Source organism: Sturnira hondurensis, unplaced genomic scaffold, assembly GCF_014824575.4.
Source record: "Sturnira hondurensis isolate 20B ecotype Veracruz unplaced genomic scaffold, ASM1482457v3 Scaffold0002840, whole genome shotgun sequence".
NCBI lineage: Eukaryota > Metazoa > Chordata > Mammalia > Chiroptera > Phyllostomidae > Sturnira > Sturnira hondurensis.
The window spans coordinates 18,203,939-18,230,026 of record NW_028075471.1 but is presented as its reverse complement, the minus strand read 5'-3'; the positions used below and the strand labels follow the sequence as shown (position 1 = coordinate 18,230,026).

Here is a 26,088-nt window from a genome sequence, read left to right as displayed (position 1 = left end):
TACTCTATTCTCTTCTCTACACTTCCCCTCTTGGAGGACCTAGGCACTTGAGCTGTAGTTTCCCAGAGCCTGGATTTGGCTGCTTGAATTCTTAGCCCATATGTTCTTCTGCCCTCTCTACTTCCTCTCTGTTTCATGCACATTGGCAGCTGGATCCAGAGGTTCATATTTGATCCCTTTGGCAAGACTTTTATTCAGGAATGACATACTTCCTTATTCTTTCTTTCTGTAATGTGAATAGCCATTAATGCTCATTGGGTAGGTCCTTTAATTCATTGTGGGTTGCAAAATGGTGATATTTCATTTCTACTGTATTCCAATATTAGTTGGGATACTGTTGTAATTTTCATCTACTCTTTGGTCACTCATGGATCTAGTTGTATAAAAATACAGGATAAATGCCTGGTTCTTTCCAAATGTTTACAGATTTAAAAAATAATAAATTAGTTTCATGTCATCCTCTGAAAGCAACTAGTAAATTTTAATATCATTCTGAATCATATATTTAAATATTAGTTGGTTTCAATCCATGGAATTTCACATTTTAATTGAAGATAAATAGTCCATCTTTGATCATGGAACTTCTTTACATTGACTCCTGTGTCCTGAGATGATCCTACTGATCTTTGATTGCTGTTTTGCTCACTGCTAGGACAAGACATTTCAAACTCATGTTTCTTGCCTAAGAACTAAAATTGGCAGCCTTGGCTGGTGTGGCTCAGTGAATTGAGTGCTGGCCTATGAACCAAATGGTTACCAGTTCGATTCCTAGTCTAGGACACATGTCTGGGTTGTGGGCCAGGTCCCCAGAAGGGGGCACACGAGAGGCAACCACACAATTATGTTTCTCTCCCTTTCTTTCTCCCTCCCCTCCTCTGTCTAAAAATAAATAAATTAAATCCATAAAAAATAAAATTGGCCATTTGTTCAAGAAAACTTTGTTTCTTTTAGTAGAAATGTGTATTTCAAGATAATATTCTTAGTGCTAACAATGCTCATTTTTACTGGATTGGTTAATCGTGCCTAGGCCTCAGGAATTCCTACTATTTTCATTTCATATTCAGGATTAGAGGGCTTTCAGTTAGCTTCTTATCTGTTACGTATTTATCTCCTTTCTTCCTTGCTGAGAATTGTGGTTCTCAAGAATACTGGGGATGACAGAATTAGAATATCTCATAATTAATAATTTGCTTGTTGTTCAACCTTGCACACACAACAGTTTCAGAATAACAATACTAATACTACAACCTCCAGTTCTGATTACCAAGAAGAGCTAAACATCTTATTACATATACTAGTCCTAATCTCTATTTTTTAGTGCTTTACTATGACTATCTTTTTAGCACATGTAGCCATTTATAGCATACTTTCCCCTTTAGTCTTGTTTTAGTCTTAGTTCTATAAATAAGTATAGTCCTTATGTCAGTATTTCTGTTCATTTTGTCTAATGCTTATTTTCTATAAATGTAGCAGAAAGGCCTATAAGACCTACATTACCTGAATTCTTGTATTTTCATAAGTTTGTTGTGCACTCTTTATACTTAAAAGGTGAGTATTTATCAGGCGTAAAGTTGTTGGTTCACATTTTTTTTTGAAATGTATTGACTATGTTATGTTGTTTTCTTTGGTCTAAAGCCATAAGCCCAGTAATTTTATTAGAAATCATCTTGGTGTTGGTCATTTGGGTCAATATACTCAGATATTAAGTGTCCTCTTTCAACATATATGCTCAGATTTTTTTTTAATTTCAGGAGAGTTACAGTTTTAAGTAGTTAGACGGGTCTCTTCCTTTGCTTTTCTTCTTTAGGGACTCCTATTTTTCACATGTTGGATCTTCTTTATCTATGTTCAATATTGATCCTTGCCTAAAAAAATTTATCTTTATTTCTATTTTATTTTATTGAAAAAAATTTTATCTTTTAGTGCTTTTAAGGAACTATATGTTGTATTTATTACCCTCTTGTAACCTTAGTGCATTTCTCAATTGGAAATAGATTTTTCCTGCTTTTCAGATTTATTCTTTGTTTCTTTATTTCTATTTTTCTGATTCTTTATATCATATTTCCACTGTCTTTTAATTTATTTTAAAATAATATCTTACAGTTTTTATCTGCTATGTGGCATATTTTTGGTGTATGATTTCTTTAATTCCATGTATAATCAAAAGAAGGATAACAACCAATTTAAAAAAAAAACAACCAGAACAACCAGAAAATCGAACTGTATGGAAGCTGAAAGTCAAGGAGTTAAAGAAGAAACTTTCATCCAGACTGGTAGGAAGGGTGGAGACAGAAAACCGGGGCAGCGAGGACATGGGACAAGGTGGCAGCTGATGGACCAGGCAGGTGAGGCAGCGGCAGATCAGAATGTTCCACATTCGTGTGCGAATAAACAGAGAGGAACAAATAGGGAAGGAGATAGATTATGCAACCCAGGATTCCAGCACCAAGAGAAGAAAGTTTCAAGACCCCTGGCTATAAAGATCTGTGGGGGTTGTGATGGCGGGAGAAACTGCCAGTCTCACAAGAGAGTCCATTGGAGGGGCCTACAGGGTTGTAGAATGTACAAAGCCCCGGAATCAGCGCCAGAAGGGTACAATTTGTTTGTGGGTAGCAGAGGAAGTGACTGAAACCTGGCTGAGAACTGAGCAAGCAGCATTGTTCCCTCTCAGACCCCTCACCAACATACAGTGCCACAACGCAGCAATACAGGTTGCCCTACCCTGGAGAATATCTAAGGCTTACAGTGTAACAGGTGTGCTGAGATCAAGAAATATGGCCTAAATGAAAGAACAGATTAAAACTCCAGAAAAAGAACTAAGTGACAAGGAGATAGCCAGCCTATCAGATGCAGAGTTCAAAGAACTGGTAATTAGGATGCTGACAGAAATGATTGAGTACAGATGCAAAATAAAGGAAGAAGTGAAGGCTATACAAGTGAAATAAAGAAAAACCAAAAAGGAAGAGAAGGAATCCAGGACTCAAATCAACACTTTAGAACAAAAGGAAGAAATAAACATTCAACTGGAACAGAATGAAGAAACAATAATTTTAAAAAGTGGGCCCTGGCTGGCGTAGCTCAGTGGATTGAGCGCGGGCCTGCGAACCACATGATCGCGGTTCGATTCCCAGTCAGGGCACATGCCTGGGTTGCAGGCTGGTTCTTTGCAGGCTAACTACCAGCAGGGGATGCACAAAAGGCAACCATACATTGATGTTTCTCTCCCTCTCTCCTTCCCCTCTAAAGATAAATAAATAAATAAAATCTTTAAAAAAAAAAAGTGAAGAGAGGCTTAAGAACCTGTGGGATACCTTTAAACGTCCAAACATTCAAATTATAAGGATGCAAGAAGGAAAAAAGGAAGAGCAAGAAATTGAAAACTTACTTGAAAAAAATAATGAAGGACCTACAAGTCCAAGAAGTCCATGGAAGGACCTCTGGCAAGGAAGGACCCACAAGTCCAGGAAGCTCAGAGTCCCAAAGAAGTTGGATCCAAGGAAGCACACACCAAGGCACATCATAATTACACTACCCAAGATTAAAGATAAGGAGAGAATCTTAAAAGCAGCAGGAGAAAAGGAGACAGTTACCTACAAAGGAGTTCCCATTAGACTATCAGCTGATTTCTCAAAAGAAACCTTGTAGGCAAGAAGGGGCTGGAAAGAAGTATTTGAAGTGATGAAAAGTGAGGACCTACATCCGAGGTTACTCTATCCAGCAAAGCTATCATTTAGAATGGAAGGGCAGATAAAGTGCTTCCCAAATAACATAAAGTTAAAGGGTTCATCATTATGAAGCTTTTGTTATATGAAATGATAGTGACTTATGTAATAAAAAGAAGACGATCAAAACTACGAACAATAAAATGACAACAAACTCAAAACTGCCAAAAACTGAACCTAAAAAAAAATACAAAATCAAAAACAGACTGAGCAAACAACTAGAACAGGAACAGAATCACAAAAATGGTGATCACATGGACGGTTAGAGCAGAGAGGGACAGGGGAGAATGGGAAAAAAGATTCAAGGAATAAGAAGCATAGTTGGTAAGTTACAGAATAGACAGGGAGAGATTAAAAATAGTATTGGAAATGGGGAAGCCAAAGTACTTTCTTATATGACCCATGGAGATGAACTAAGCGGGGGAGGAATACTGGAGGGAAGGGGGGGGTACATGGAAGATGGTGGTAAAGCAGAGAAAAAATGGGGTGACTATNGGAACAGAATCACAAAAATGGTGATCACATGGACGGTTAGAGCAGAGAGGGACAGGGGAGAATGGGAAAAAAGATTCAAGGAATAAGAAGCATAGTTGGTAAGTTACAGAATAGACAGGGAGAGATTAAAAATAGTATTGGAAATGGAGAAGCCAAAGTAGTTTCTTATATGACCCATGGAGATGAACTAAGCGGGGGAGGAATACTGGAGGGAAGGGGGGGTACATGGAAGATGGTGGTAAAGCAGAGAAAAAATGGGGTGACTATAATAGCACAATCAATAAAATATATTTAATTTTTTTCTCTTGCCTCTTTCTGTATGTAATTTTTTGAACTTTTAATGGGGAGGTTTGATTTAGAAAGCTCTTTTAACTTCATAGAGCTCTATATTCTGCTATTCTTTCTACTACTGGTCTACTACTGTCCTGCTATTTCAAAATACCTTGACTGTCTTCTTTTGCCCACTTTTGGACTTTTTTCCCCATCCTTCCAATTTTCTCTCCCTTTTTCAATTTTGCTTCTATTTCTGGATGTTTCTTTAGGTGTCAGATTCTGTCCTAGAATGGAGTCCCAGCAGTTTAGTTTTGAGAGGTCATATGCAATTGACTACTCCATCCGTTTCAGAATTTCTTTAAAAAAGAGATCCTCTCACAATGATACGTTTATTGATTTTAGAGAGAGAGGAAGGGGGAGAGAGAGAAGGAGAGAGAGAGAGAGACAGAGACAGAGACAGAGACAGAAAGAAACATCGATGTGATGGAGAAACGTCCATCAGTTGCCTCCGGTATGCACCCTGACTGGTGATCCAGCCTTCAAACTAGGTATGTGTACTGACGGGGGTTCGAACCTGGCAGCCTTTTGGTGTACAGAATGATGCTCCAACCAACTGAGCCACCCAGCCAGGGCTTTTCAGAATTTTTGATTTTGAGGCCTTGACATTTATTAGAACAGGAAGATTTCCCCAGGTTCAACTGCTGTTTTAAATTTGCTTACCACACTTTTTATTTAGTACTTTTACAATTTAAGGGGTTCTTTTCCTCAGGTCCTTCAATTGCCCTGGTGCTTTCCTCTGCTTCTTTACACATGGAGGCTGCTATTCTGTAGGACCTGGGGTCAGTGTTAGCTTTCCCACACCAGCTTGTACTTTGTTGTTTGAGGTAATGTTTGTCATCTACTTCTGTTGTAAATTTGTCCATGGGTTTTTGGTTTTACTCTCAGTTTCTTCTGTGTGTCTTTATGTGGGGCATTGGGAAGATTCAAAAACTATGCTTTTACCTCTATATCTAATTTTTAAACATTTATTCATTTAAATTAAAAATTAAGCACTTCACCCAGCCTCCATTCACCCCCTTGCTCTGGCAATCATTAGTGTATTCTATGAGCTTTTTTATTTTTGTCATTGTTGTTGTTTCAGACTCCACATGTAAGAGAGACCATACAATATTTGCCTTTCTCAGTCTGACATATTTTACTCTGAGTTCCATTTGTGTTGTCACAAATGGCAAGATTTTATTTTTATGGCTGAATAATATTCTATTGTATATATGTACTACAGTTTCTTTGTCCATTCATTCACTGATGGACAGTTGGTTGCTTCTACGTCTTTGGCTTTTGTAAATAATGTAGCCTCTGTGTTTTCAAATGAGTGTTTTCATTTTCTTAAGCTAAGTAACTAGAAGTGGAATTTGTGGATCATATGGTAGTTTTATGTTTATTTTTTTAGAATCTCCATATTGTTTTTCATAGTGGACACACCACACCACTTTCCCCTCCCACCAAGAATGCACAAGAGTTCCTTTTTCTCCACATCCTCAGCAACACTGGTGATTTCTTGTTGTTGTTTTTCAATATTAACTATTCTAACATGTGTGAGATGATACCTCATCGTGGTTTTAATTTGCATTATCCTAGTGATTAAAGATGCAGAGCATCTTTTTATGTGCCTTTGGCCATCTGTATGTCTTCTTTGGAAAAATATCTATTTAGATTTTTTGCCTACTTTTAATTAAATTTTTGCTTTTGGTGTCAGGTTCAAAAACCCGTCACCAAGATCTACATCAAGGAGCTTACCACGTATAGTTCTTTCCTAGGAGTTTTGTGGTTTTAGGCCTTATGTTTAAGTTCAGTCGATTTGTAGTTATTTTTTGTGTATGGTTTAAGACAGCAGGCCATTTTCTTTCTTTTGTATGTGTCTCTTCAGTTTATTTAACACCACTTACTGAAGAGACCGTCCTCTCCCCATGGTATGTTCTTGGACCTTTTGTCATAAATCAATTGACCATATATGTTTTTATTTATTTCTGGGCTATCTTTGCTGTTCTGTTGATCTAGGTACCTGTTTTTGTGCCTGTACCATAGTGTCTTAATTACCATAACTGTGTAATATAGTTTGAAATCAGGGAATGTGATGTCTTCAGTTTTGGCTATTCGGGGCCTTTTATGTTTCTGTACAAATTTTAGGGTTCTTTCTTTAATTATGCTGAAAAATGCCCTTGGAATCTGGATAAAGATTACACTGAATTTGTATACTGTTTTGGGTGGTATGGATGTTTTAACAATACTTTTTTAGTCCATTCATTTTTTCTCAGTTGTCCAAATTGTTAGGCATGTGATTATGCAGAGTAGTCTCCTATGATCCTTTACATTTCTGTGGTATCAGTTGTAACTTCTCTTTCACTGCTTATTGTATTTATGTCAGTTCCCTTTTTTTCTTGGTGAGTCTAGCTATAAATTTGTCAATTTTGTTTATCTTTTCAAAGAACCAGCTGTTAGTTTCATTGACATTTTCTAGTGTCTTTTTAATCCCTTTTATTATTTCTGCCCTAATCTTTGCCTCTCTTTCTTCCAACTTTAGAACATGGAATATTCTTCCATTATTTCTGTCTTCCTGGAAAATTTATTCCCTAGGTATTTAATTCTTTTTGAGACTGTTTTCCTTAATGTCTTTTTCTGATAGTTCATTATTAGTATATAGAAATGCAACAAATTTTGGTGTATTGATTTGTATCCTGTGACTTTGCTAAATTTCTTTATTTGTTTTAACAGTTTTTGAATGGAGTCTTTAGGATTTTCTGCATATAATATCATGTCATTTGCAAATAGTGACAGTTTTACTTTCCCATTTGGATGCATATTCTTTCTTTATCTTACCTAATTGTTTTGGCTAGGACTTCAAATACTTCATTGAATAAAAGTGGGAATGGGCATTTTTGTTTTGTTCCTCATTTTAGAGGAAAAGCTTCCAGCTTTTTACTGTTTAGTATGATCTTAGTTGTGGCCTTGTCTTGTCATATATGTGGTCTTTATTATGTTGGGGCTTTAAGTTGCATTTTCTGTGTCTGTTGAGATGATGGTGTGATTTTCATCCTTCATGTTGTTACTGTGGTGTAGCTTGTAGACTGATTTTTAGGTATTGAACCATCCCTACTAGGTAATCCTACTTGATAGTGATGTATTATTCTTTTAATGTACTGTTGAATTTGGTTTGCTAGTATCCTGTTGAGGATTTTTGCATCTCTATTCACTAAGGATATTGGTGTATAACTTTGTTTTCTTTTGGCATACTTGTCTGCTTTTGGTGTCAGGATAATACTGGTCTCATCAAATAAGTTCGAAAGAGTGCCCTCCTCTTCTATTTTTGGAATAGTTTGAGAAGTATTGAGAAGAATTCATTGGTAAAGCTATCTGGTCCTGCTTTTTTTTTTCAGTTTTTATCTGGTCCATAGTTTTTTTTTTTCATTTTTTTTTTGTTGAGAAGTTTTTGCTTACTGATTCAATCTCCTTACAAGTAATAGGTTTGTGTAGATATTCTATTTCCTTGTGGTTCAGCCACAAGGAAAATTGGTAAATTCTTGGTAAATTCTTTGTAGGAATTTATTCATTTTTTCTCAGTTGTCCAAATTGTTAGGCATGTGATTATGCAGATTAGTCTCCTATGATCCTTTACATTTCTGTGGTATCAGTTGTAACTTCTCTTTCACTGCTTATTGTATTTATGTCAGTTCCCTTTTTTTCTTGGTGAGTCTAGCTATAAATTTGTCAATTTTGTTTATCTTTTCAAAGAACCAGCTCTTAGTTTCATTGACATTTTCTAGTGTCTTTTTAATCCCTTTTATTATTTCTGCCCTAATCTTTGCCTCTCTTTCTTCCAACTTTAGGGTCCTTTGTTCTTTTTCTAGTTCCTAGGTAAAAAGTTAGGTTGTATATTTAAAATTTTCTTGTTTCTTAGATAGGCATTTATTGCTATGAACTTCCCTCTTCAAACTGCCTTTGCTGCATTCATAAATTTTTGTATATTTTCTTATTTGTCTCAAGACATTTTTTATTTCTCTTTTGATTTCTTTTCTTACTCATTAGTTGTCTGGTAATATGCTGCTTAATCTCCACTTATTTGTGAAATTTTCAGTTTTTTTCTTTTTTCCTCCCAAAACACTGTTTTTATTTCTATAGAGTTTTAACCACTTCAGTGGCAGGAGGAGTGGGAGAGAAGTTCCTTTTTCAACCTAAGGGCCTCTGTAAAGTTGGTCTGTTGTGGCAAATGTACAGGTAGGTGGCATCATGGATTTGGTAAACTAACTACAATGCTTAGGCTCTCTGCTAGAGCAACAAGGTGAGCATCAATCTCTACATCTGTAAGAATCCTGAATTTAGGATTTTCAACCGTGGCTCCTCCACGTTCTATTTCTGAAGGTTTGAAATCAGTTGACAGAACACTTGTCAGGCATATAATCGCAGTTTCCACTGTCTGTTCAAATGTCCAAATTTTTTCTGCACTTTTTTAAAGAAAACTGGTTAACTAGGTTTAACTCCTGCTGCATGGCTTTAAACCCATAGTAGTAACCTGTAGGAAGGGCGCATGTGCATCTGAGGGGCCAGTTCTACATCTGTACCAATTAAAATCATAGTTACCAAGAGGCTTCATTTCAGCATTCTGTGCTTAGACCTGAAAAATATCAGTAGTTCTTTTATATAGCATCTCTACAGGAATCTCAAAGCCATAGCTGTCTTTCCAATTAGCTGCCTCATAGCATGCCCTCTGTGCCTGGGATCTGCTGTCAGACCTCATTCCTGTCGTGGAATGTAAAAACACAGCCAGTGTTTTCAGTTACCTTGAATAAGTGAGTCACTATGCTGGAACCTGGTAATTTGTCAGGGAGTTTCTTCTGTGGGACAATTACTGTACAGTCTTTCCCTTTGACAGATGCTTACGTAAGGCCACCTGAATAATATACTTAAAAACATTCTACTTGGTAGAGCCAGGCCTTAGGTGAAAAAATGATAATGTGGCTGTCACAACCGGTACTGAAACCGTGGGACAGGTTGGTGCACCCACTAATGGGAGCATGGTTTCTGGGCCCTGTAGCTCAGTTCTGGGCCCAGTTTTCTTTATGTAATTAATTTCTAGTTTTATACCATTGTGCTCTGAAAATATGCTAAATATGATTTCAATTTTTATCAATTTAGTTAGACTTATTGTATAGCCTATCTTATATTTTGGAAAATGTCCTATGTGCACTTGAGATGAATGTGTACTTTGTTGCTTTTGAATAGAGTAGTCTATAAATATCTGTTAAGTTCTTCTGATCTGACATGTCATTTTAGGTCAATGTTTCCTTATTGAGTTTCTATCTGGATGACCTATCCATTGATGTAAGTTGGGCATTAAAGTTCCATACTTCTTTTGTAATGCTGCGTATTTCTCCTGTTAGGTTTGTTAATACTTATGTTATATACTTCGGTGCTCCTATGTTGGGTGCATCCTTCTTTCTGATTGACGCTTTTATTATTATATAAAAATTTTATTTTTCTCCTACTATAGTCTTTGTTTTATAGTTTATTTTTCTGATATAAGTACAGCTACTCTGGCTTTATTTTGGTTTCTATTTGTCTAGAATATCTGTTTCCATCCCTTCAATTTCAGTCTTTGTGTGTCTTTATGTCTTAATTGAATCTCTTGTAGCAGCATATAGATGGGTTTTATTTTTCTTCCCATTCAGCCATTCTGTGTCTTTTGCTAGGGAAATTTAATCCATTTACATTTAAAGTAATTATTGATAGTTATGTACTTATCAACATTTTGTTCATTGTGTTCTGGCTCTTTTTATAGTTATTGATCTCTGATAGCCTTGGGCAGTCCTGTTTTGTGATATTTAATGAGTTCAGACTTTGCAAAAGGAGATCTCAGAGTTTGACTGGATTGTTTATTCCAACTGTTTCCAAACACAACCAAGCAGATTGATGCAGGAACACCGTCACTGAGTAGTCAGCACTGTGCTGATGCTCAGGTGCTAGAAAGTCCGTCCGCCAAGGGTAAGGGTGTCAAGAACTGAAGTGAGCCAATTTGGCCATTCCAAAACTGTCAGAGTCTCTTGGCCAAAATAGTAGCGGTTAGCAGTAGACAGAGGTATGCATTTCCTCCTCTCATACCCTCACTGTCCTATGGCATATTGTATTTAATGCAAGTTTTATCCAGAATTATGCCATATGGATAGAGATGTATTAGGAAGCAAGACCAGAAAAGTCATACAGCTTGTTTCTTTGAGGCCTGAAGTCTCTCTTTGCCACACTCACATACTGCAGCAGGTATCTCATACAAAATATTTACTCTGAGGAGCAAATAATACTATTTTGATGGCAGAATTGGCCAACTTTCTAGATGAAAGGTATCAGAGTTCTTTCATAGTACCAAATTAGATGTAGACCCCTTGTGCAGTTCTCAAGGTATGAGGTTCTTAGGTTTTGACACACAATCTTTTCAGCTAATTGTGTGTCTCAAATACTACTATTTCACCAATGAACAATAATTTTATTTTATTTATTTTTTATTTTTTTAAATTTATTTATCTTTAGAGGGGCCTCTCGTGAGCCCCCTGCTGGGAACTGGCCTGAAACCCAGGCATGTGCCCTGACTGGGAATCGAACCGCGATCGTGTGGTTCGCAGGCCCGCGGTCAATCCACTGAGCTACGCCAGCCAGGGCTCAATGAACAATAATTTTAAACATCTCTAGTGCTAATGAATGTACTTTCTGAGGTTGTTTTAAATAACAATATTCAAGGCCATAATTTGTATGGCCTCCTTCTATGTATAAAAGGATGGAGGAAGGTACTGAGAGAGCATTTCTTATTCAGAAAAATTTTTCTGCATACTGGTAATAAAGGATAAACATACATGTGCAGCTGATTTTGAAAGAGCTAATTATAATTAACAAAAGAGAGATTAGAAGTACTTTGAGATTCAGATATAATTTGTCTTCAGTAAACACTCATGTATGGGTACTTATATATCATAGAATTGAACTACCCTTTACAGGAGATCATTTGGTGTGTTTATAAATTTGTGTGAGAAATTGATTGGTGGTCAAATTTCATAATTTATGGGTACATATTTAAGCATAGTTAATTCTGTTACAGGTGGCCAAGTGAAAAGGAAAACCAGTGGCCTCTCAATTAGCAGCAGGGAGACCCACTTCAATATAGTAAGGCAACTTCACTTCTCTCTTTGGAGTGACTGTCTCTGCATTAATTTTTTAAAGTCATCCCTCCACAAGCATCGCTGAAGGCATCCTTTGTTTTCTCATCTCTGGTTTTGTCATTACCTGCTTTTGTTCAATTTTATCTCCAACGTTGGGAGACAGTATAGGGTGGTGGTTGAGACACTGGTTTCTAGGATGGGTAGTAGGATTCAAATCTACACCATTCCATTTGTTAGCTGTATGACTTGGACCTAATTACCATGCTGGATGTTACTTTTCTCACTTGTTGGATGGGAATAAGAACAGTGTAGTGCTGTGTCTGGAACACTTAAAGTATTGCTGTCTAATTATCTCTTCCCAATGCTGCTATTATCATCTTTTTCCACGCCTTTCCTGTAGGTTCCTCCAGATTTAGAATTTATTCAGACCCTCCTATACTAGACAACCTAGTACAGCCCATCTTTCCCAACTCCTACAGCCTTTGTTTTCTTCCTTTCTTCCAAGTACTAGTGAGGTAGGTTTAGGGATTTGCTTAAAACTTATCCTGTTTACCACCTGAGGCATGCAACTAGTGAGCATGACAAGAAAGCTTTTCTTGTTTTCGTTGCATTTTAGTGAGACAAACTGGAATCATGTGCCCAAATAAGTGGCTTTATACTCTCCCTTAATTCCGTCCATTCTTTAAAAATACAGTCTCCCCTTTTGAAGGGAAGAATGGAACCCAGGTTGGTTCTGAATGGAATACTTGGAACCCAGGTCGCTACCAGGCATTTTGGGGGGCATCATGGGAGTTTTATCATAAATACTATCAGATTGTTGTTTTTCATCTAGTTTTCTTTTTATGCTTTTCACATGGATTTCTCAGCCATTGGGTAAGTACAGGACAACCCTCTGGATGTAAATTCCTCTTCGTTAACACTGGCTCTCCTTCCACTGTGACAATGGTGTAAGGGTGATCGAGCAGCAGAAGATCATGTTACTACTGTATGATGGTTGACACACCAGCCTCTCGTATGGAATACTCCATGTGCACTGGTCTCTTCCTGCTAATGAGTGCCAGATGGCATAGCAAGCACTCCATGTTAAAAAAGGTGTAATGAAAAGAGAAGAGACTTTTTTTTCTTTTGAAAGCAAAAAATATAGTGATACTGCTGTCTAAAAAACTGTGTTTCTATTTTGAATTCACTGAAGAATATATGGCTGCTATTAACAGAATATAAATGGTCATGTTTTTATCTTTAAGTGTTGAAATCCACCTGACATTTGGTACACAAAGAATTTTTTTGTTAGGTGTTCCAGTCTCCATTCAAACCCCATACAGATGCATTTTGTAGATTTCTTTATAGGCACTTTGTGGAATGGTAGCTATAAGTCTCTGACTAGTGTTGCTGGTCAAACTTAACTTAGAAACCAGAGGTCAGAACTCCGTCATAAGAACTTAAGAGGGCTTCTTTCTAGTTTTATGTTTTTCAGGTTTAAAAGACGCAGAAGGATAGCATTCTTCAGAGCAGAGCACATACTGGTAGCCTCAGGCCTGTTGTGTTTGGTGTGCACAACGTTTTAAAATTATTTGTGTTGGTTGCCAGCATTTAAATATAAAGAGATTACACCTAAAACAATTTCCGAGTTTTGAAAGAAAAGTGCGACTAGCCCGGGTTCCCATTCCCATGTGGTAGCTGGGGCTCGGAGCCAGACAGTGGCCATCCCCTTCAGCAGGTGCATGGTGTAGAGTTTGTCATTCCCCACTGGACTGCTTTATTCATTAACATGGCCAGCCCCCTGTCCTGACAGGCGTTGAGTTTGCAACTCCTTACCTTAGCATGGCACGGGAAAAATATGGTAATTGTTATACAAAGACTAAACAATGTATTGAGTATATCTTTTTGAGACAAAAAGAAATAATGTGTGTATGTATATTTAGAATCTGTATATAATTTAAGAAATGTATATGTATAATCTTAGGAATATATATTTCTGGAATATAAATAAATATAATTGTATATAAATTAATGTGTAGGTAAGTGCTAAAAGTTATTATAAACTTATATGACTTTCTGTTCTTTAGACTATAATGTGTCACAGAATGTTCCACACTGGAGGGATCTCTGGCAGCACTTTGTTGTAGTGCCTCTCTCCCCCTTGACTGTTACAACAATGGAGCCTAGACCCAGAGTCAGATGATTTGGTAAAGTCCATACAGGCAGTCAGTGGTACTGCTGGGACAGGATGTCTGTGGCCTGTTTGTGCTGCCAGGCTGATGGGGGCACTGGTATGCAGTGGGGAATAGTTGAGGAGGGAGCCAAACATTAAAAGTGCATGTCTTTTCGATATTCTGATAGGTTGCAGTTTAAAGGAAAATATTTCACTCTGTACAGGTTCTGCGAGCACTCATCATTTTTGCTCACTCTCTCACTTGATTCAACAGCAGAATCTAGGCAAATCTTGTCTCTGGCTCCTGGACCTTCTACGAGATGCTCTGAGAAATGTAGCCCTGACTCTGACACTGGGCTGTTGCCACTGTTCTCTGCATTGGTCATAATTGCCATGGGACAGACTTTTCATACTGTATTCTGTTTATTTCTTCCCTGATTGCTCATATTCATTTCTAGTTGTATTAATTATATCTTAGAAACTTCTACCAAAATCAGCATTTCCTCTTCATCCCCCCTGTTCCTGTGTTAGTTAAGGTCACCATCACCTCGTGTAGGACAGCTGCAGTAGACTCTTTCTTGTGCTTCTTTGTTCCAGCTTAACCACAATTCCAGTTCCTTGTGATCTTCATTGTTTTTCAACCCTGTGCACTTAAGTCACTTTAGAGTTTTAACACTTACTGAGGTCCAGGTTCCAAGTCCAGAAATGGATTTAATTCCATTAGAGCGAGGCACCAGCATTTCCAGAAGCTTTGTAGAGTTCTCATGTGCACCTCCAGAGTTGACAACCACTGTATGGTTAGTTTTCCATCAAACACTTCCGATGCATCACCATACTGCTTCATTACTATGTTCTGAATTAAGTCCTCACCCCTTCTTTGGCTTGTGAGGTCTTTCTTGTCTCCTGACCACTCCTCCAGGCTTATTTCTGGCCACTGCTTCCTGGTGCAAAGAATTGCTTGCACACCCTCTTGGGACGCAAAATGCCTCTTGATTATTCCATGCCTTTGCACATGTGGTCCACTCTACCTGGCTCCCCCTTTCTGTTGTCTACTCCACCTGGTTCCCCTATTCTCCACAAAAACAAAACTTGCCTATTTGTCATCACTTATATTGCATGATATTTTAATGTTCACCTGCATACTTCCTTGCCTGTCTAGATCAGAGCTGCTTAGTAAAACTTTCCACAGTAATAAAATATTTTACACTGTCCACCAAGTTAGCCTATGTGTAGCTAGTTGCCATGTGTGGCTCTTGAGCATTAGAATTGTGTCAACTAAGGAACTGGATTTTTAGTTTTTACTTAACTTTAATTAAAATAGCCACATGTGATTTAATTAAAATATCCCTAATGACTACTATTTTGGATACCACAGAACTTGACTATGAGCTCCTGAGGGAAGGGACCAGGTTTGATTCTTCTTTACCTTCCACGTGGCACAATGTGGGCTTCACTAACATTATTTGCTAAACACCTGAATGAATAACATGGGAGCTGTATCAGAAATAGCTCTCTTTTCTGGTTCACACATCTTTACACACAGAGTTGAAAGTCCTATCTTGGATCAGAACATACAATCACATTTGACTCTCATAGAGATTTCCTCACTCCATTTTATAGATGAAGAAATTATTGAGGATCTGAGAAGTTAAATGACTCAGCCAAATCATAATTATGAAAAAGAAAATTTGATTTCATCTGCCAATTATCTTTAATTACATTATAAACAACACACTTGTGATATTTTTAGTTCTGGGTTTCTGAAAATACAAAACCCAGGGAGAATATTGCGTGGCCTTGTCACATCACATTCCCAGAAGTTGGCTTTTATTCTTTAGTCACTTAAGTTACCTCAGTTCTTGAGTCTGGGGCTGATGTTGGCTGGTACCAGGTTTCTTGTTTTAACACCATTACCAAATATCCCCCAAATGGGAGGTCACAGGTATGACACACGACACCTCTTTCTTTTCAACTGTGTTGGAGGCTGGCTGCAAAGTTGGAGATGCTGGAAGTGGGACACATGATGAGATTATTAGAGCTGAAGTTTAGCAGACCACAGGGCCAGGAAAGGGAGTGGCATTAAGGTTCATCTGAGACCTTAATATAAAATTGTCTTATAACTTGAAAGCTTTTTTTTCGTGTGCAGTTTAAATTAGGGTACTGTTAGTAGGGGGGATAATTGCATTTTTGGTGGATAGTGAATCTCAATTCTTATTTATAAGAACTCTATTTGATTAAACCCTTATAGCTTCCTTGCTCATTCTGTTTTCCTTGCTCTGTATTATGAACAATAAGGCGATTTTACTTCAAGGGAACATAGGATGTTCTTCTTCAAATTATATCTCAGTCATGCACATTAATATCAACTGTGATAGCATTTTTTGTATCTTCAGAGTTGTGAACAAATACTCTGCAGATGTGGTCGGTCTGCTTGACTTCACCTGGCTGAGTGGTGTTAGTGGCAAGAGGAACTAAGACTGTTTACTAATGGCTGGGGTGGGTGGGGGTGGTGGGGAAAAATGGAGACAATTGTGCTTGAACAACAGTTAAAAAAGAGAGAGGAAAAATGTTAAAAAACCTTATTTACTGAGAAGAGTTGGTTTTATGAAGGAACCAAAGAATTGTTATCATTAACTTTATTAGAATCCATCCACTTCATTTATTCAAGAAGATATATTAATCTTACACCTGAAACTAATATGTTGTATATCAATTATATCTCAATTAAACTAGTGATTAGAGCATTACAGTGAGATTGAATCATTGCTATAGTAGGACAAAAACACTATATGCCAATGGAACAAATAACAGAGTATAGATCTCAAGAGAGATTAGAGAATGGTTCTAGAAGAACATGGTGTTTGTGCCTGAGGTATGTGGCACAGGTAATTTCTCTAGGAGAAGATGGGGCTGGGTGATGGGTGGTGGAAGGCTGGCTGTGTGTGGAGTGTGCAGTCATATATGTTGACGGAAGAATGAAAGTGAGGGAAGAGACAGTGGTGAACATCAGAAAGAGCCCTCTGAGTGCCTTTGGACATTTCAGCTTGGCTTTCTGGGCCTTCAGAAGCTAAAAACGTTTTAAGCAGAGTCAGGACCTGCGTCTGGAAGGCAGTGGCATTAAGCTTTCACATCAACTTGAGATGCATTCAGTATCGAAAATATTAACATGTGGTGAGGAAACTATCCAGAAATTGAGAAAACTTAGTAAACTTATGTTTTGCAAGATGAGTTTGTCTTCTGTGTGGGCATGTTTGAGGAGAGCAAAGGCAGGAAAGAGCTTTGAGGAGGCCATGGCAGGCGTCCATGCAAGGCTCTCATATGGGCTAGTGAGTTTCGACTAGGATGCAGAAAAGACAATGGAGCTGGCGTGGTTGTTGGCTGTGGTGGAGGAGGTGCCAAATCTGCCTCCACAGCATTTGCTTCATCTACTGGTGGGCAGTGTAACATCACTGAGGGGAGAGCATGTGGGGAGAAGCAGGCGGAGGAAGGGTCTTGGTGACAATGGAGAGCCAGAGTCCCAGGTGGAACCCTGCACCTGGGGAACCCTGCACCCCGGTGGAAGTCAGTGTCACCCTCCTGAGTGCAGCCAAGGGACCAAATCAGGAGAGGCTGAAAACTGAGTGACCTTTGCAGTAGAGGTTCAGTGCATGGTGAGGACTGAGGAGGTGTGAGAGGTGAAGAAGGCAGGTCAAGAGTGTAGGCAACTCTCTCCAGACGTTTGTGAAAGGGACATGGGACTAAGACAGACGTGCTTGTTTCATTTCATGATAGAGATCTGAAAGTCTCACTCGAATCTTTTACTTAAACCTTACTGAAAAATTTTACAAAGTTTGCTAGATACCTTTCTAACAGCAAGGTGGAGGCTTTTTGAATGTAAAAAAAACAGGAAAGAGGAAGCAGCAGGTTGGATTGTGTAGGTCAGAAATCTGTAAGGGAAAGAGCCCCAAACAAAAACAATCACCTCGTCATGGTGGTCTGGGTACTTTTGATGTAAATCGAATCAGTTCCACACGGCTCAGAGAGCTGAGGCCATTGGGAATGTAAAGCATGCAGTGATTATTGGAAATAAACGTGCTTGACAAAGATTTCCGTCGAAACATGAAGGCGAGCTAGTAGTGCCCACGTGCTCCAGTGGCTTCCAGACCCTTCACTTCCGGGCAGTGCCTTGGCCCCAGGACAAACGTAAGCAATACAGACCCTGGAAGTGCCTCTGCCCTCTTTTTGGGTTCAGTGTAATTCTGTTCTTTTTATGAAAGACCTCTCTCACCCTTGAATTTGTGTGTGCTTTCCTAATGGAACATATCTTTCTGCTTGGTAATGAAGTTCATTTCTGGTGCGTTTTGTTGTCCTAAGAAGTGAGAAGTGGGGAGGGAAGACAGCCTGTCTGTTTTACCTGATGAGGCTTTTACTACTTGACATCCTCCACCGTAGTCTACCTTTAATTTACCTCTAACTGGAACCATTTTGTCCATTAGCTCCATTCTAATTACCTCTCCAAGCGGCCAGATTTACAGGCAACACATGACAGAGAAAAGCAAAAAATTTGCCTGCCTCTTCTGACATTCAACAGCAGCCTACGTCTAAATAGTGGGGAAGTTTATTTGTTTTTTCTGAGGATGTGCTAAGTGATTTTGCAGTTTCAGTGGTATGGCCTTCTAGCACTTAGGGTTGCATTTATTAAATAAATTTGTTCTACTCAAGTGTTAAGTGTGTATTATGAAACCTCAAAGCCAATTTTGGTGATTGCAATGTGCAAATATTTTTGAAATTATGTAATTAAATAGGACTTGGCCTGCAAGGTCCACCAAAGTAATTTATTAATTGAATAGTCTGATTTAATTGCATGTTATTTTCATTTATTCATGAAAGTGCCTGCGTCTCTTGCAAAAAAAGGAGCCTCTCGTGTGCCTGTCACTGGAGGTGCAGAGGTCTCTTCAAAAAGTCTTTAGCACCCAATTAAATATTAAGCAGGAAGAGTAGACTTGTTCCTTTTCTCACTAAAACTCTGTTTTCATGTCTGAGTCTTATGATTTTAATGGAGAAAGAAAAAAAATCTTGCTGGGTAGAATTATTTGTAATCTACTCTTTTTATCACTACACTATTTAAAATGAATCACCCTTTTCTTTAATTGTGCCAGTGTACACGGTTATATAAAGTCTGTGCATGAAAAGAGAAGCCTCTTTAAATCAATGTGAGCTACATCAAGCTATGGCTAAAGCCATGCCGTATCTGTTTCCTTGAAATGTCATTTTAAAGGTATTGTGGTTTCGGAGCAGCAGCTGTGACTGAAAAGTATGTAAACTAAGCTGTTCTTGCTCATATCATTTTTATATTCTTATGTCAGACCAGAAGGCTGCTTTAAATTCATTTTTCATTGTGTATTAGTTCTAGAGCCTGGCTTTTTTCCTTCCTTGGGAATATACGTTTTGGGGGATGTGTGATATTCAAGCTTGTAAGAAAATAACAATTGTAGGGGGGAAAGGTACCAAAGTAGTGTTTTATCTGAATATTATATTTGGGAGAAGAGTAATTTAAAAAGTTAACTCTCACAAAGTAGAAGTTGAGGTCTCAGCATCTGTGTTTTAGGAAATGAAATAATTTAGCCATACTGTATTAAGTCACGTGAAAGGCAGTAACTTTTAGAAACCCAAATTGCTTTCCCAAAAGGAAAATATTTTTTGTTGCTATTAAATATAGTTTATATTGCTACTTTAGAACCGTTTTTGTTCCAGTGGGGCCATTTACTTAAATTCTTAGTTAATATTTCTGTATAGAAACGTCTTTGTCTCCAGAGCTTGCCTTTGCAAATTCCCATTTAATATGCGGTTGTGGATAAGTATTTATTCATACCATGTGGTACCCCACACCTGATCAAGTGACGGCATGGCGTCATGTCAGCCAGCAAAATTTTTGAGTGACTTTTGAATAATGGTGGCATAGAAGGGGTGGAGGATGGAGGAAACGATAATAATGGGAAACTTTTTTCCTTTCCTATATATTTCAGCATGTATAATGCCTCAACTTTGCTGTGGAAATTTGAAACATTGGATAGAGACATATTCCTTTTCCTAAAGAGTTGTAAAAGCAGAGTAGAAAGCAGGAGCTCTTAGAAATTTCCATGGTAAATATAATTTGATTACATGTGTTGGTAATTTCCCTCTGAGCTCAGGATTTCACTTTAAGAGTTGGTTCACAATGGTGTATTTCTTTCCAGCTTTTGAAAACAAAGGTGACCTCTGGAATTTGCCCTAAGATTCCACTGATTTGCCTCATAAGCATAGCCTACATATAGATGTCCCAAGTGAGGGAAGTGACTTGAGGTGGAAGGTGGGCCCCTCATGGGTTGTTGTTCTGCTTGTCACAACTCTCATGTCTTTGTCTGTATCCCAGGTTGTGGCTTCGACCAGGGCATAACTTGGCCTGGAGGTCTTTGCGTCATAGCCTTGGAAAACGACCTCTCAAAGCATCTTGGGTAATGGCCATTATAGCTAATGGGTGCAGCACAGGCATCGTCCATCCAGGATGGACACTGCATGTTGCACTGGAGCAGGGCACTGGTCAGTCCTGCTGTACCTTTGAGGATTCTTGGAAGTTCAGGGTAGTGGCCAAGCTTATACTCAGATAGCTTGCGGGGCAAAGGCATTTCCAACCAGTACTCACGTATGTCAGTGTTTTAACAACTCAGTTGGGTGACTGTTATGTACCAGTGGGACATTGTCCCTGAGGGCCACTCCTTGTCCCCACAAAAAGACTGAGGTCTGCAGAAGGGAAGGAGCTCACCAAATCCTGGCTGACTTAGTGGTGGCTCTAGGAATAAAGACGCTCTCCTGCCTTCCAGGGAAATGTTCTCTCCAGGCACTTTGCTCCTTTTTAACTAAGGTATACAAATATCTCCTTTTCCACTTACTTCAGACCAGAGTTTATTAAAAGGATTTTCTTAAAAATAAAACTGAGAGGGAAAAAACAAGATACCCGAAACACTGATGTGGTCAACTCTAGAGCAGAAAGGTAGCTTGTTTGGATTCTAACCTCAGATGATACGATTGATGTGCCCAGCCACCACATTTTCTAGCCATTGCCTTTCCACATTTATTAGGAGTCAGAGGCTCTTGCCCCTGCTTTCACCCACACCCACTGTGTGGCCTCTCACATCGCTAATCCACTCCCCAGGAGGCAGTGGCTGGGCTAGACGCCCTCAGAGGTGCCTTTCAGTTCTAAAATATGTGTTCTTCTCTCTCATCTGAGATGTTTCCAATCTAAGGCTTACTTTCTCCACTTGAAAGCCTGGGTCATTTGTCCTGGCGGGTGTGGCTCAGTTGGTTAGAGCATCATGCTGTCAACCGGAAGGTTGCAGGTTTGATTCTCAGTCAGAGCACATGCCTGGGTCGTGGGCTTGGTGCTTGGTTGGGATGTGTACCAGAGGCGACCAATCAATGCTTCTCTCTGGCACTGGTGTTTTTCTCCCTCCCCTTTCCTTCTCTTCCCCCTTCTGTCTCTCAAAAAGAAAAATCAATAAGTATGTCCTTGGGTGAGGATTAAAAAAAAGTTTGGGTCACACAGGTGGTACAGTAGAAATCTGAATTTTGGTCATGAAGACACAATAATTCTCACTCGATCCCAGTCTGTTTCTTGAGGGACATCTTTGTCTTTTGTCATTGTTAAAACTTGGTCAAGGAATTTTTGCTAATATAAGTCTACCATTTCCTATTCTGAATGAGGTTTGCATTTTCCTATTATTATGGTGATGATTATTATTTCTGTCACTGAGAAAGCTACGGCTATGACTAGGTGGTAGTTCTTCCCCCCACCCCATAAAGAAGCTCATAAAAGATTGTATGGCATGGAAAGTGCCGTAGCAGTTAAATAGAAGCCTGGTTCATATAAAGAGACTTGTTTCTATATGGAAAATGTGAGCCTTTTTTCTTACATGGACCAGGTGTGGATTAGTTCACTGAACCTTTCACCCAGCCGTATTCCCGCTTGTAATTCTTCTGAGGCGTAGTTCAGCCAAGTGAAAGAAACGTGTTATTAAAGGTGAGCTGAAAGCCACTAAAAAAAATAAACAAGCTGTTTAAGATCCTAAATCAGTAACAGAATCTATATACACAGACTTGAAACGTCCAAGGAAATATGTCTGAATACCATGGGATTCCAGGCTGGATGCTCCTCTTGCCTTTTTTGAACATTTCTCCAGAGTCCTTTTTGGCCGTTGGTGGATCAAGCAGCTGACACTAAGTTTGGGTTGCAGCTCTTTTGTATTGTAGCTAACGACTCTCCCTCCCCTGAGGTAGGTGAGACCCTAATCTTAAGCCTAGGATTCTCCAGTTAATACTGAGGGGAAAATCAGTATTTTGATTTTTTTTTGTACTATATTATTCATCAGAAGTTTGAAGTCTGACGTGCGGTTCCTCTCTTTAAACCTGTAGCCTGGTGCTTGACTAGATAGTAGTAACAACTATGGAGGTGGCAGGAATAAAGTTTAAGAAGCTTTAGTTTTACATAAGTTCCAAGTATCCCTGGTTATAACAATGGTGCTGTCATTTTTTTTTAGCACTCAGCATGTGCCAGGTATTTTTCTAAGCACTTTTTTTCAGTTAATGCATTTATTTCTCAAAAGCACATTTTGGACTATTAAACTCACTTTATGGATGTGCATACTGGGGACAGAGAATATAAGTAACTTGCTGAAGTTCCCAAGCCTAGTAGGCAGCAGAGCTGAGTTTTGAAATCAGGTGCTCGATTTTATGCTTGTAGGATATGAACTATCCTAAACCAAACTATACTGTGCAGTACTATGTGGTATAGTATTTAGTTTTAATTTGGGGTAGCCAAAGAAAGCATTAAGAAATGAAGATATTCTTCCTGTACACCTTCAGCCTTGCCTCCCTCTCCCCATTTTCCCCATTTAAAAACATTTTTCTGTTTTGGTTGTTTTTACACTGTAGCCTGTTCCAGCTAAGCACTGGGTGTCAGTCATTTGCATCCTGTTACACTGCTTCTTCCTTGATTAGCTTAAACTTTCATTGTGATCGTGGAGAGTCATTTTCCACTTTTAAAGTAATTACAAAAGCAGAAACAAAGAAGGAGGGAGGTATTTCCAGGGTAGATTGTCCTGGACTCCCCTTCCTTGGGTAAGTGATTCCTTTCAAGGGGGCCTGGAAGCTCCAGTGTCTGCCATTCGGAAATTTACACTTCTCTGAAGAGAATTGCCCCCACCCCAAGCTTCACACCAGCTGCTTTCCATGACAGAACATGGAGGAGTTCAGGCACAGCTTCATGGAGGGACTTTTGAGTAACTTTGTTCCTTGAAGACCATGTACTGAGCTTATCCAAAGCACCTGCTATTTCAACCATTCTTGTGTTAGGAAATTTAACCTGCTGAATTGGGGTGGCGTTATCACCTGAGAACCACCACGCCAGGCTTCTGCTGGATAGCCCTCCTCCCTTATCATGTTCCTGTGCTTTCTGTAGAGCTTTGTTGTCATGAAGATTAGAGGTTCCCTAGCACCATGTTAGCATGGTGTCTGAAAACTGTCTAGCCAAGGAGCTGAGAAGGTGGGTTCCACCTCCTTCTAAATTACAGTGGTATTTCTAGTGGGAGGGAGGGAGGGGTGGGCTTTGTGAAAGCCTAGAGATGTGTCCGAGTTGAGTGTAGAAGGGAGCTGGGATTTGCAAATGGCAGGGAATTCAGGAAGAGAGGAATGGGAAAGGAAACGGGGTGAAAAGGTGCCAGGAAAAGTTGCATCATCATTTGTCCCTTCTCTGGTGGCCAAAAGGTAAGTTGCTGCTTTTAAATCACTTGCAACCACTGTGGGCCCATAGCTGCCAAGTTTTGCAGTTTAAGGACTAATAAAGTTGGGATGTGGTGAATACTGGGAGACCATTATTTTTAGGGACGCACTGTCAGGAGGTCTGCCCAACTTTGCTGACTGTGTAAATTGTTTCATTCTCAACTGTCTTTCTTCCTGGGTCAGTTTGCCCAGAGTGAAATTTAACATGGAGCCACCTGGAGTCTCTTCTCTGTGCATCTGGAGGGTTAGCCAGTGTACATGTGTGCAATGGGACTAGAGGAGCTGGAATGAGATTCACACTGGTTAGTGTTACTCTTTCCATATATATTTACTGAACGTCTACCATGTGTAACCACTGTTCTGTACAGAGTACAGAATGCCAGGCAGATGAAGCTCTTGCCTTCATTGAGTTTATATTCTGATATCTTGTCCCAAACTGAGCTGTATACAATCAAATTAATATGACTGGTCTCATCTGTTGCCTAAACCTCCCCAGAAAACCCAACAATATCAGTTTAGCTTTAGATTAGAGCAGCCAGGAGCCAGATGTGGCCACAGGAAGAATATTTCAGAGCTGTCATCTGGCTCCAGCTGTACTAACCTAGGCCTGGGAGGCAGCCATGTGCTGTGTTTGCCAACTGGTGACCAGACACTAGTGCTGGCTTAAACAATTAGCCGATCCCTAACCCAATGGCTGGATTTGCTGTGTGTATCCCAGGGTTACCACGGTTATCCAGACCAGGCGTCCCTGTGGTCCTGGGCAGAAACACCCGGAAGAAAACCAAAAATCAGCCCTTTGAGAATCTAGGCAAGTCCTTCTTATCCTGGAACATGGAGAGGGATGCAGGGGAGGTGGGAAGCCATTGATGGCAAGAAAGCAGAAGTATACCAGACATGTGTCATCGCCCACCCCCATCACCAACTGCCAGGCAAATGTGAATTCCCAGTGAGGGCACGTGCCTGACACAGGGCACCTGCCTCTCGCAAGCTCCTTCAGAAAAGCAGAGTACAGAGGCCTGTTGTATCCAGACAAATTTCCATTACAAGCCTCAATTCCCTTCTTTGAAAGCAATTGTATACCTGCAGACATATCTCTCTGCCTCCCCAAATAAGTATCTGAATAAGTAAAATGCCTACCTGCTTGTAGAAGATTCTTTATAAACTGCAGAGTTTCTGGTTTAATGTAGCAGGCAGTCTCTGCTAGCATGTGGGAAAATAATGATTTTGCTCATCCATTGTCCAGCAAGCTCTTGACACCACAGTAGTTGCTCACTAAATATTCATGGAATGAGCCAGGGAAGGAAAACTTCCCGTGAGCCTGCTGACTTTCAAGGACAGTGATTAAAAATGAGTACTGTTATTCTGAATAAGAAGTGGGGGAAACAGTGCACAATTTAGAGCAAAAACAGAGTAAAGGTTTAAATGAAATACTGTTAGGATTCATTACTTAAATGTCCACTTCTAGTGCCTGGTTATAATGGAAAACGCAGAGCAGTAGAGTTGAAGGTTGCAAAGGGATTCTGTCTTGAACCTAAACAGATATAGCCATGTGGGGACATCTTGTTACAGTGAAGCCCTTAGAGATTTTTCAAAGTAGTCCCACTCTGAATAAGTAAGGGCAACAACAAAATTGTTGAAGTGGAGAAAAAAATTAGGATACCAGTTTATGTGTAAAAATCAGCTTTTGCATTCTAAGTGTGTTGTGTCCATTTGCTGTGCAGCAGACATAAGTTTTGTGGCACTGGTGTGGGCTGGCCAGGGGGTGGGATAGAGAGGAGGCAGCGACACAGTCTGAGGACAGCCAGATGGCTGCAGCACACATCTTTTGTGTTCTTGTTTGCTTCTTAAAGCAGTTGCAGAGTTTTGCCCTTGGCGATATTTTCTTCATGCTTGTATGTTCTGCTACAAATTTACTTTTGTCAGAGTACTTTGAAAGAAAAGCCTTGCTCTAAAAATTTTTTTGTACTTAAGTTATAAACTTGTGAAGTCAACAGTGTGTTCATAAAAATATTTTAAAATGTTAAGTATGTTAGTAAACGGCAGTAGGATCAGCGTTTCTTAGCACGGCAATTTTGACCATATTTTACATCGATTCACAGAAAGATTTTTGCAATATTATGAATCTGGGGTTGATGATGGATAGATGGATAGAGATAGAATAGATGCATTGTTATTCCAATGTAGTGAAGCTTATCTGATGAGATATTTTAACTTTTTCTATTACTTACAGCAGGTTCTCATGTTGTGGTTCCCCTCTTTGTGTTTTTCATCATGTCTGACTTGGTGGTATTTAAGTGCGAGTGCTTTTGGGCAGGTTGGTGGGTTCACCTCTGGGTTTGGTTGGCACTTATTTGAACTGCTTCTCACACCACCATTGAAATTTATATTTATTTCCTACTAAGAGCAAACTATATTTTTCTGATTAGTGTGGCGAGGGATATTTAAGATGTTCTAA

General features: G+C 39.2%; 1 protein-coding gene and 1 pseudogene across 15 annotated transcripts in view; one reads left to right on the top strand and one right to left on the bottom strand.

Moving 5' to 3' along the window:
• Window positions 1-26,088, top strand: part of FOXP1 (forkhead box P1) — a 623,669-nt gene that overhangs the window by 266,297 nt on the left and 331,284 nt on the right. The gene's annotated exons all lie outside the window — the stretch shown is intronic.
• On the bottom strand, window positions 8,716-14,685 carry LOC118983639 (proteasome subunit alpha type-6-like; annotated as a pseudogene).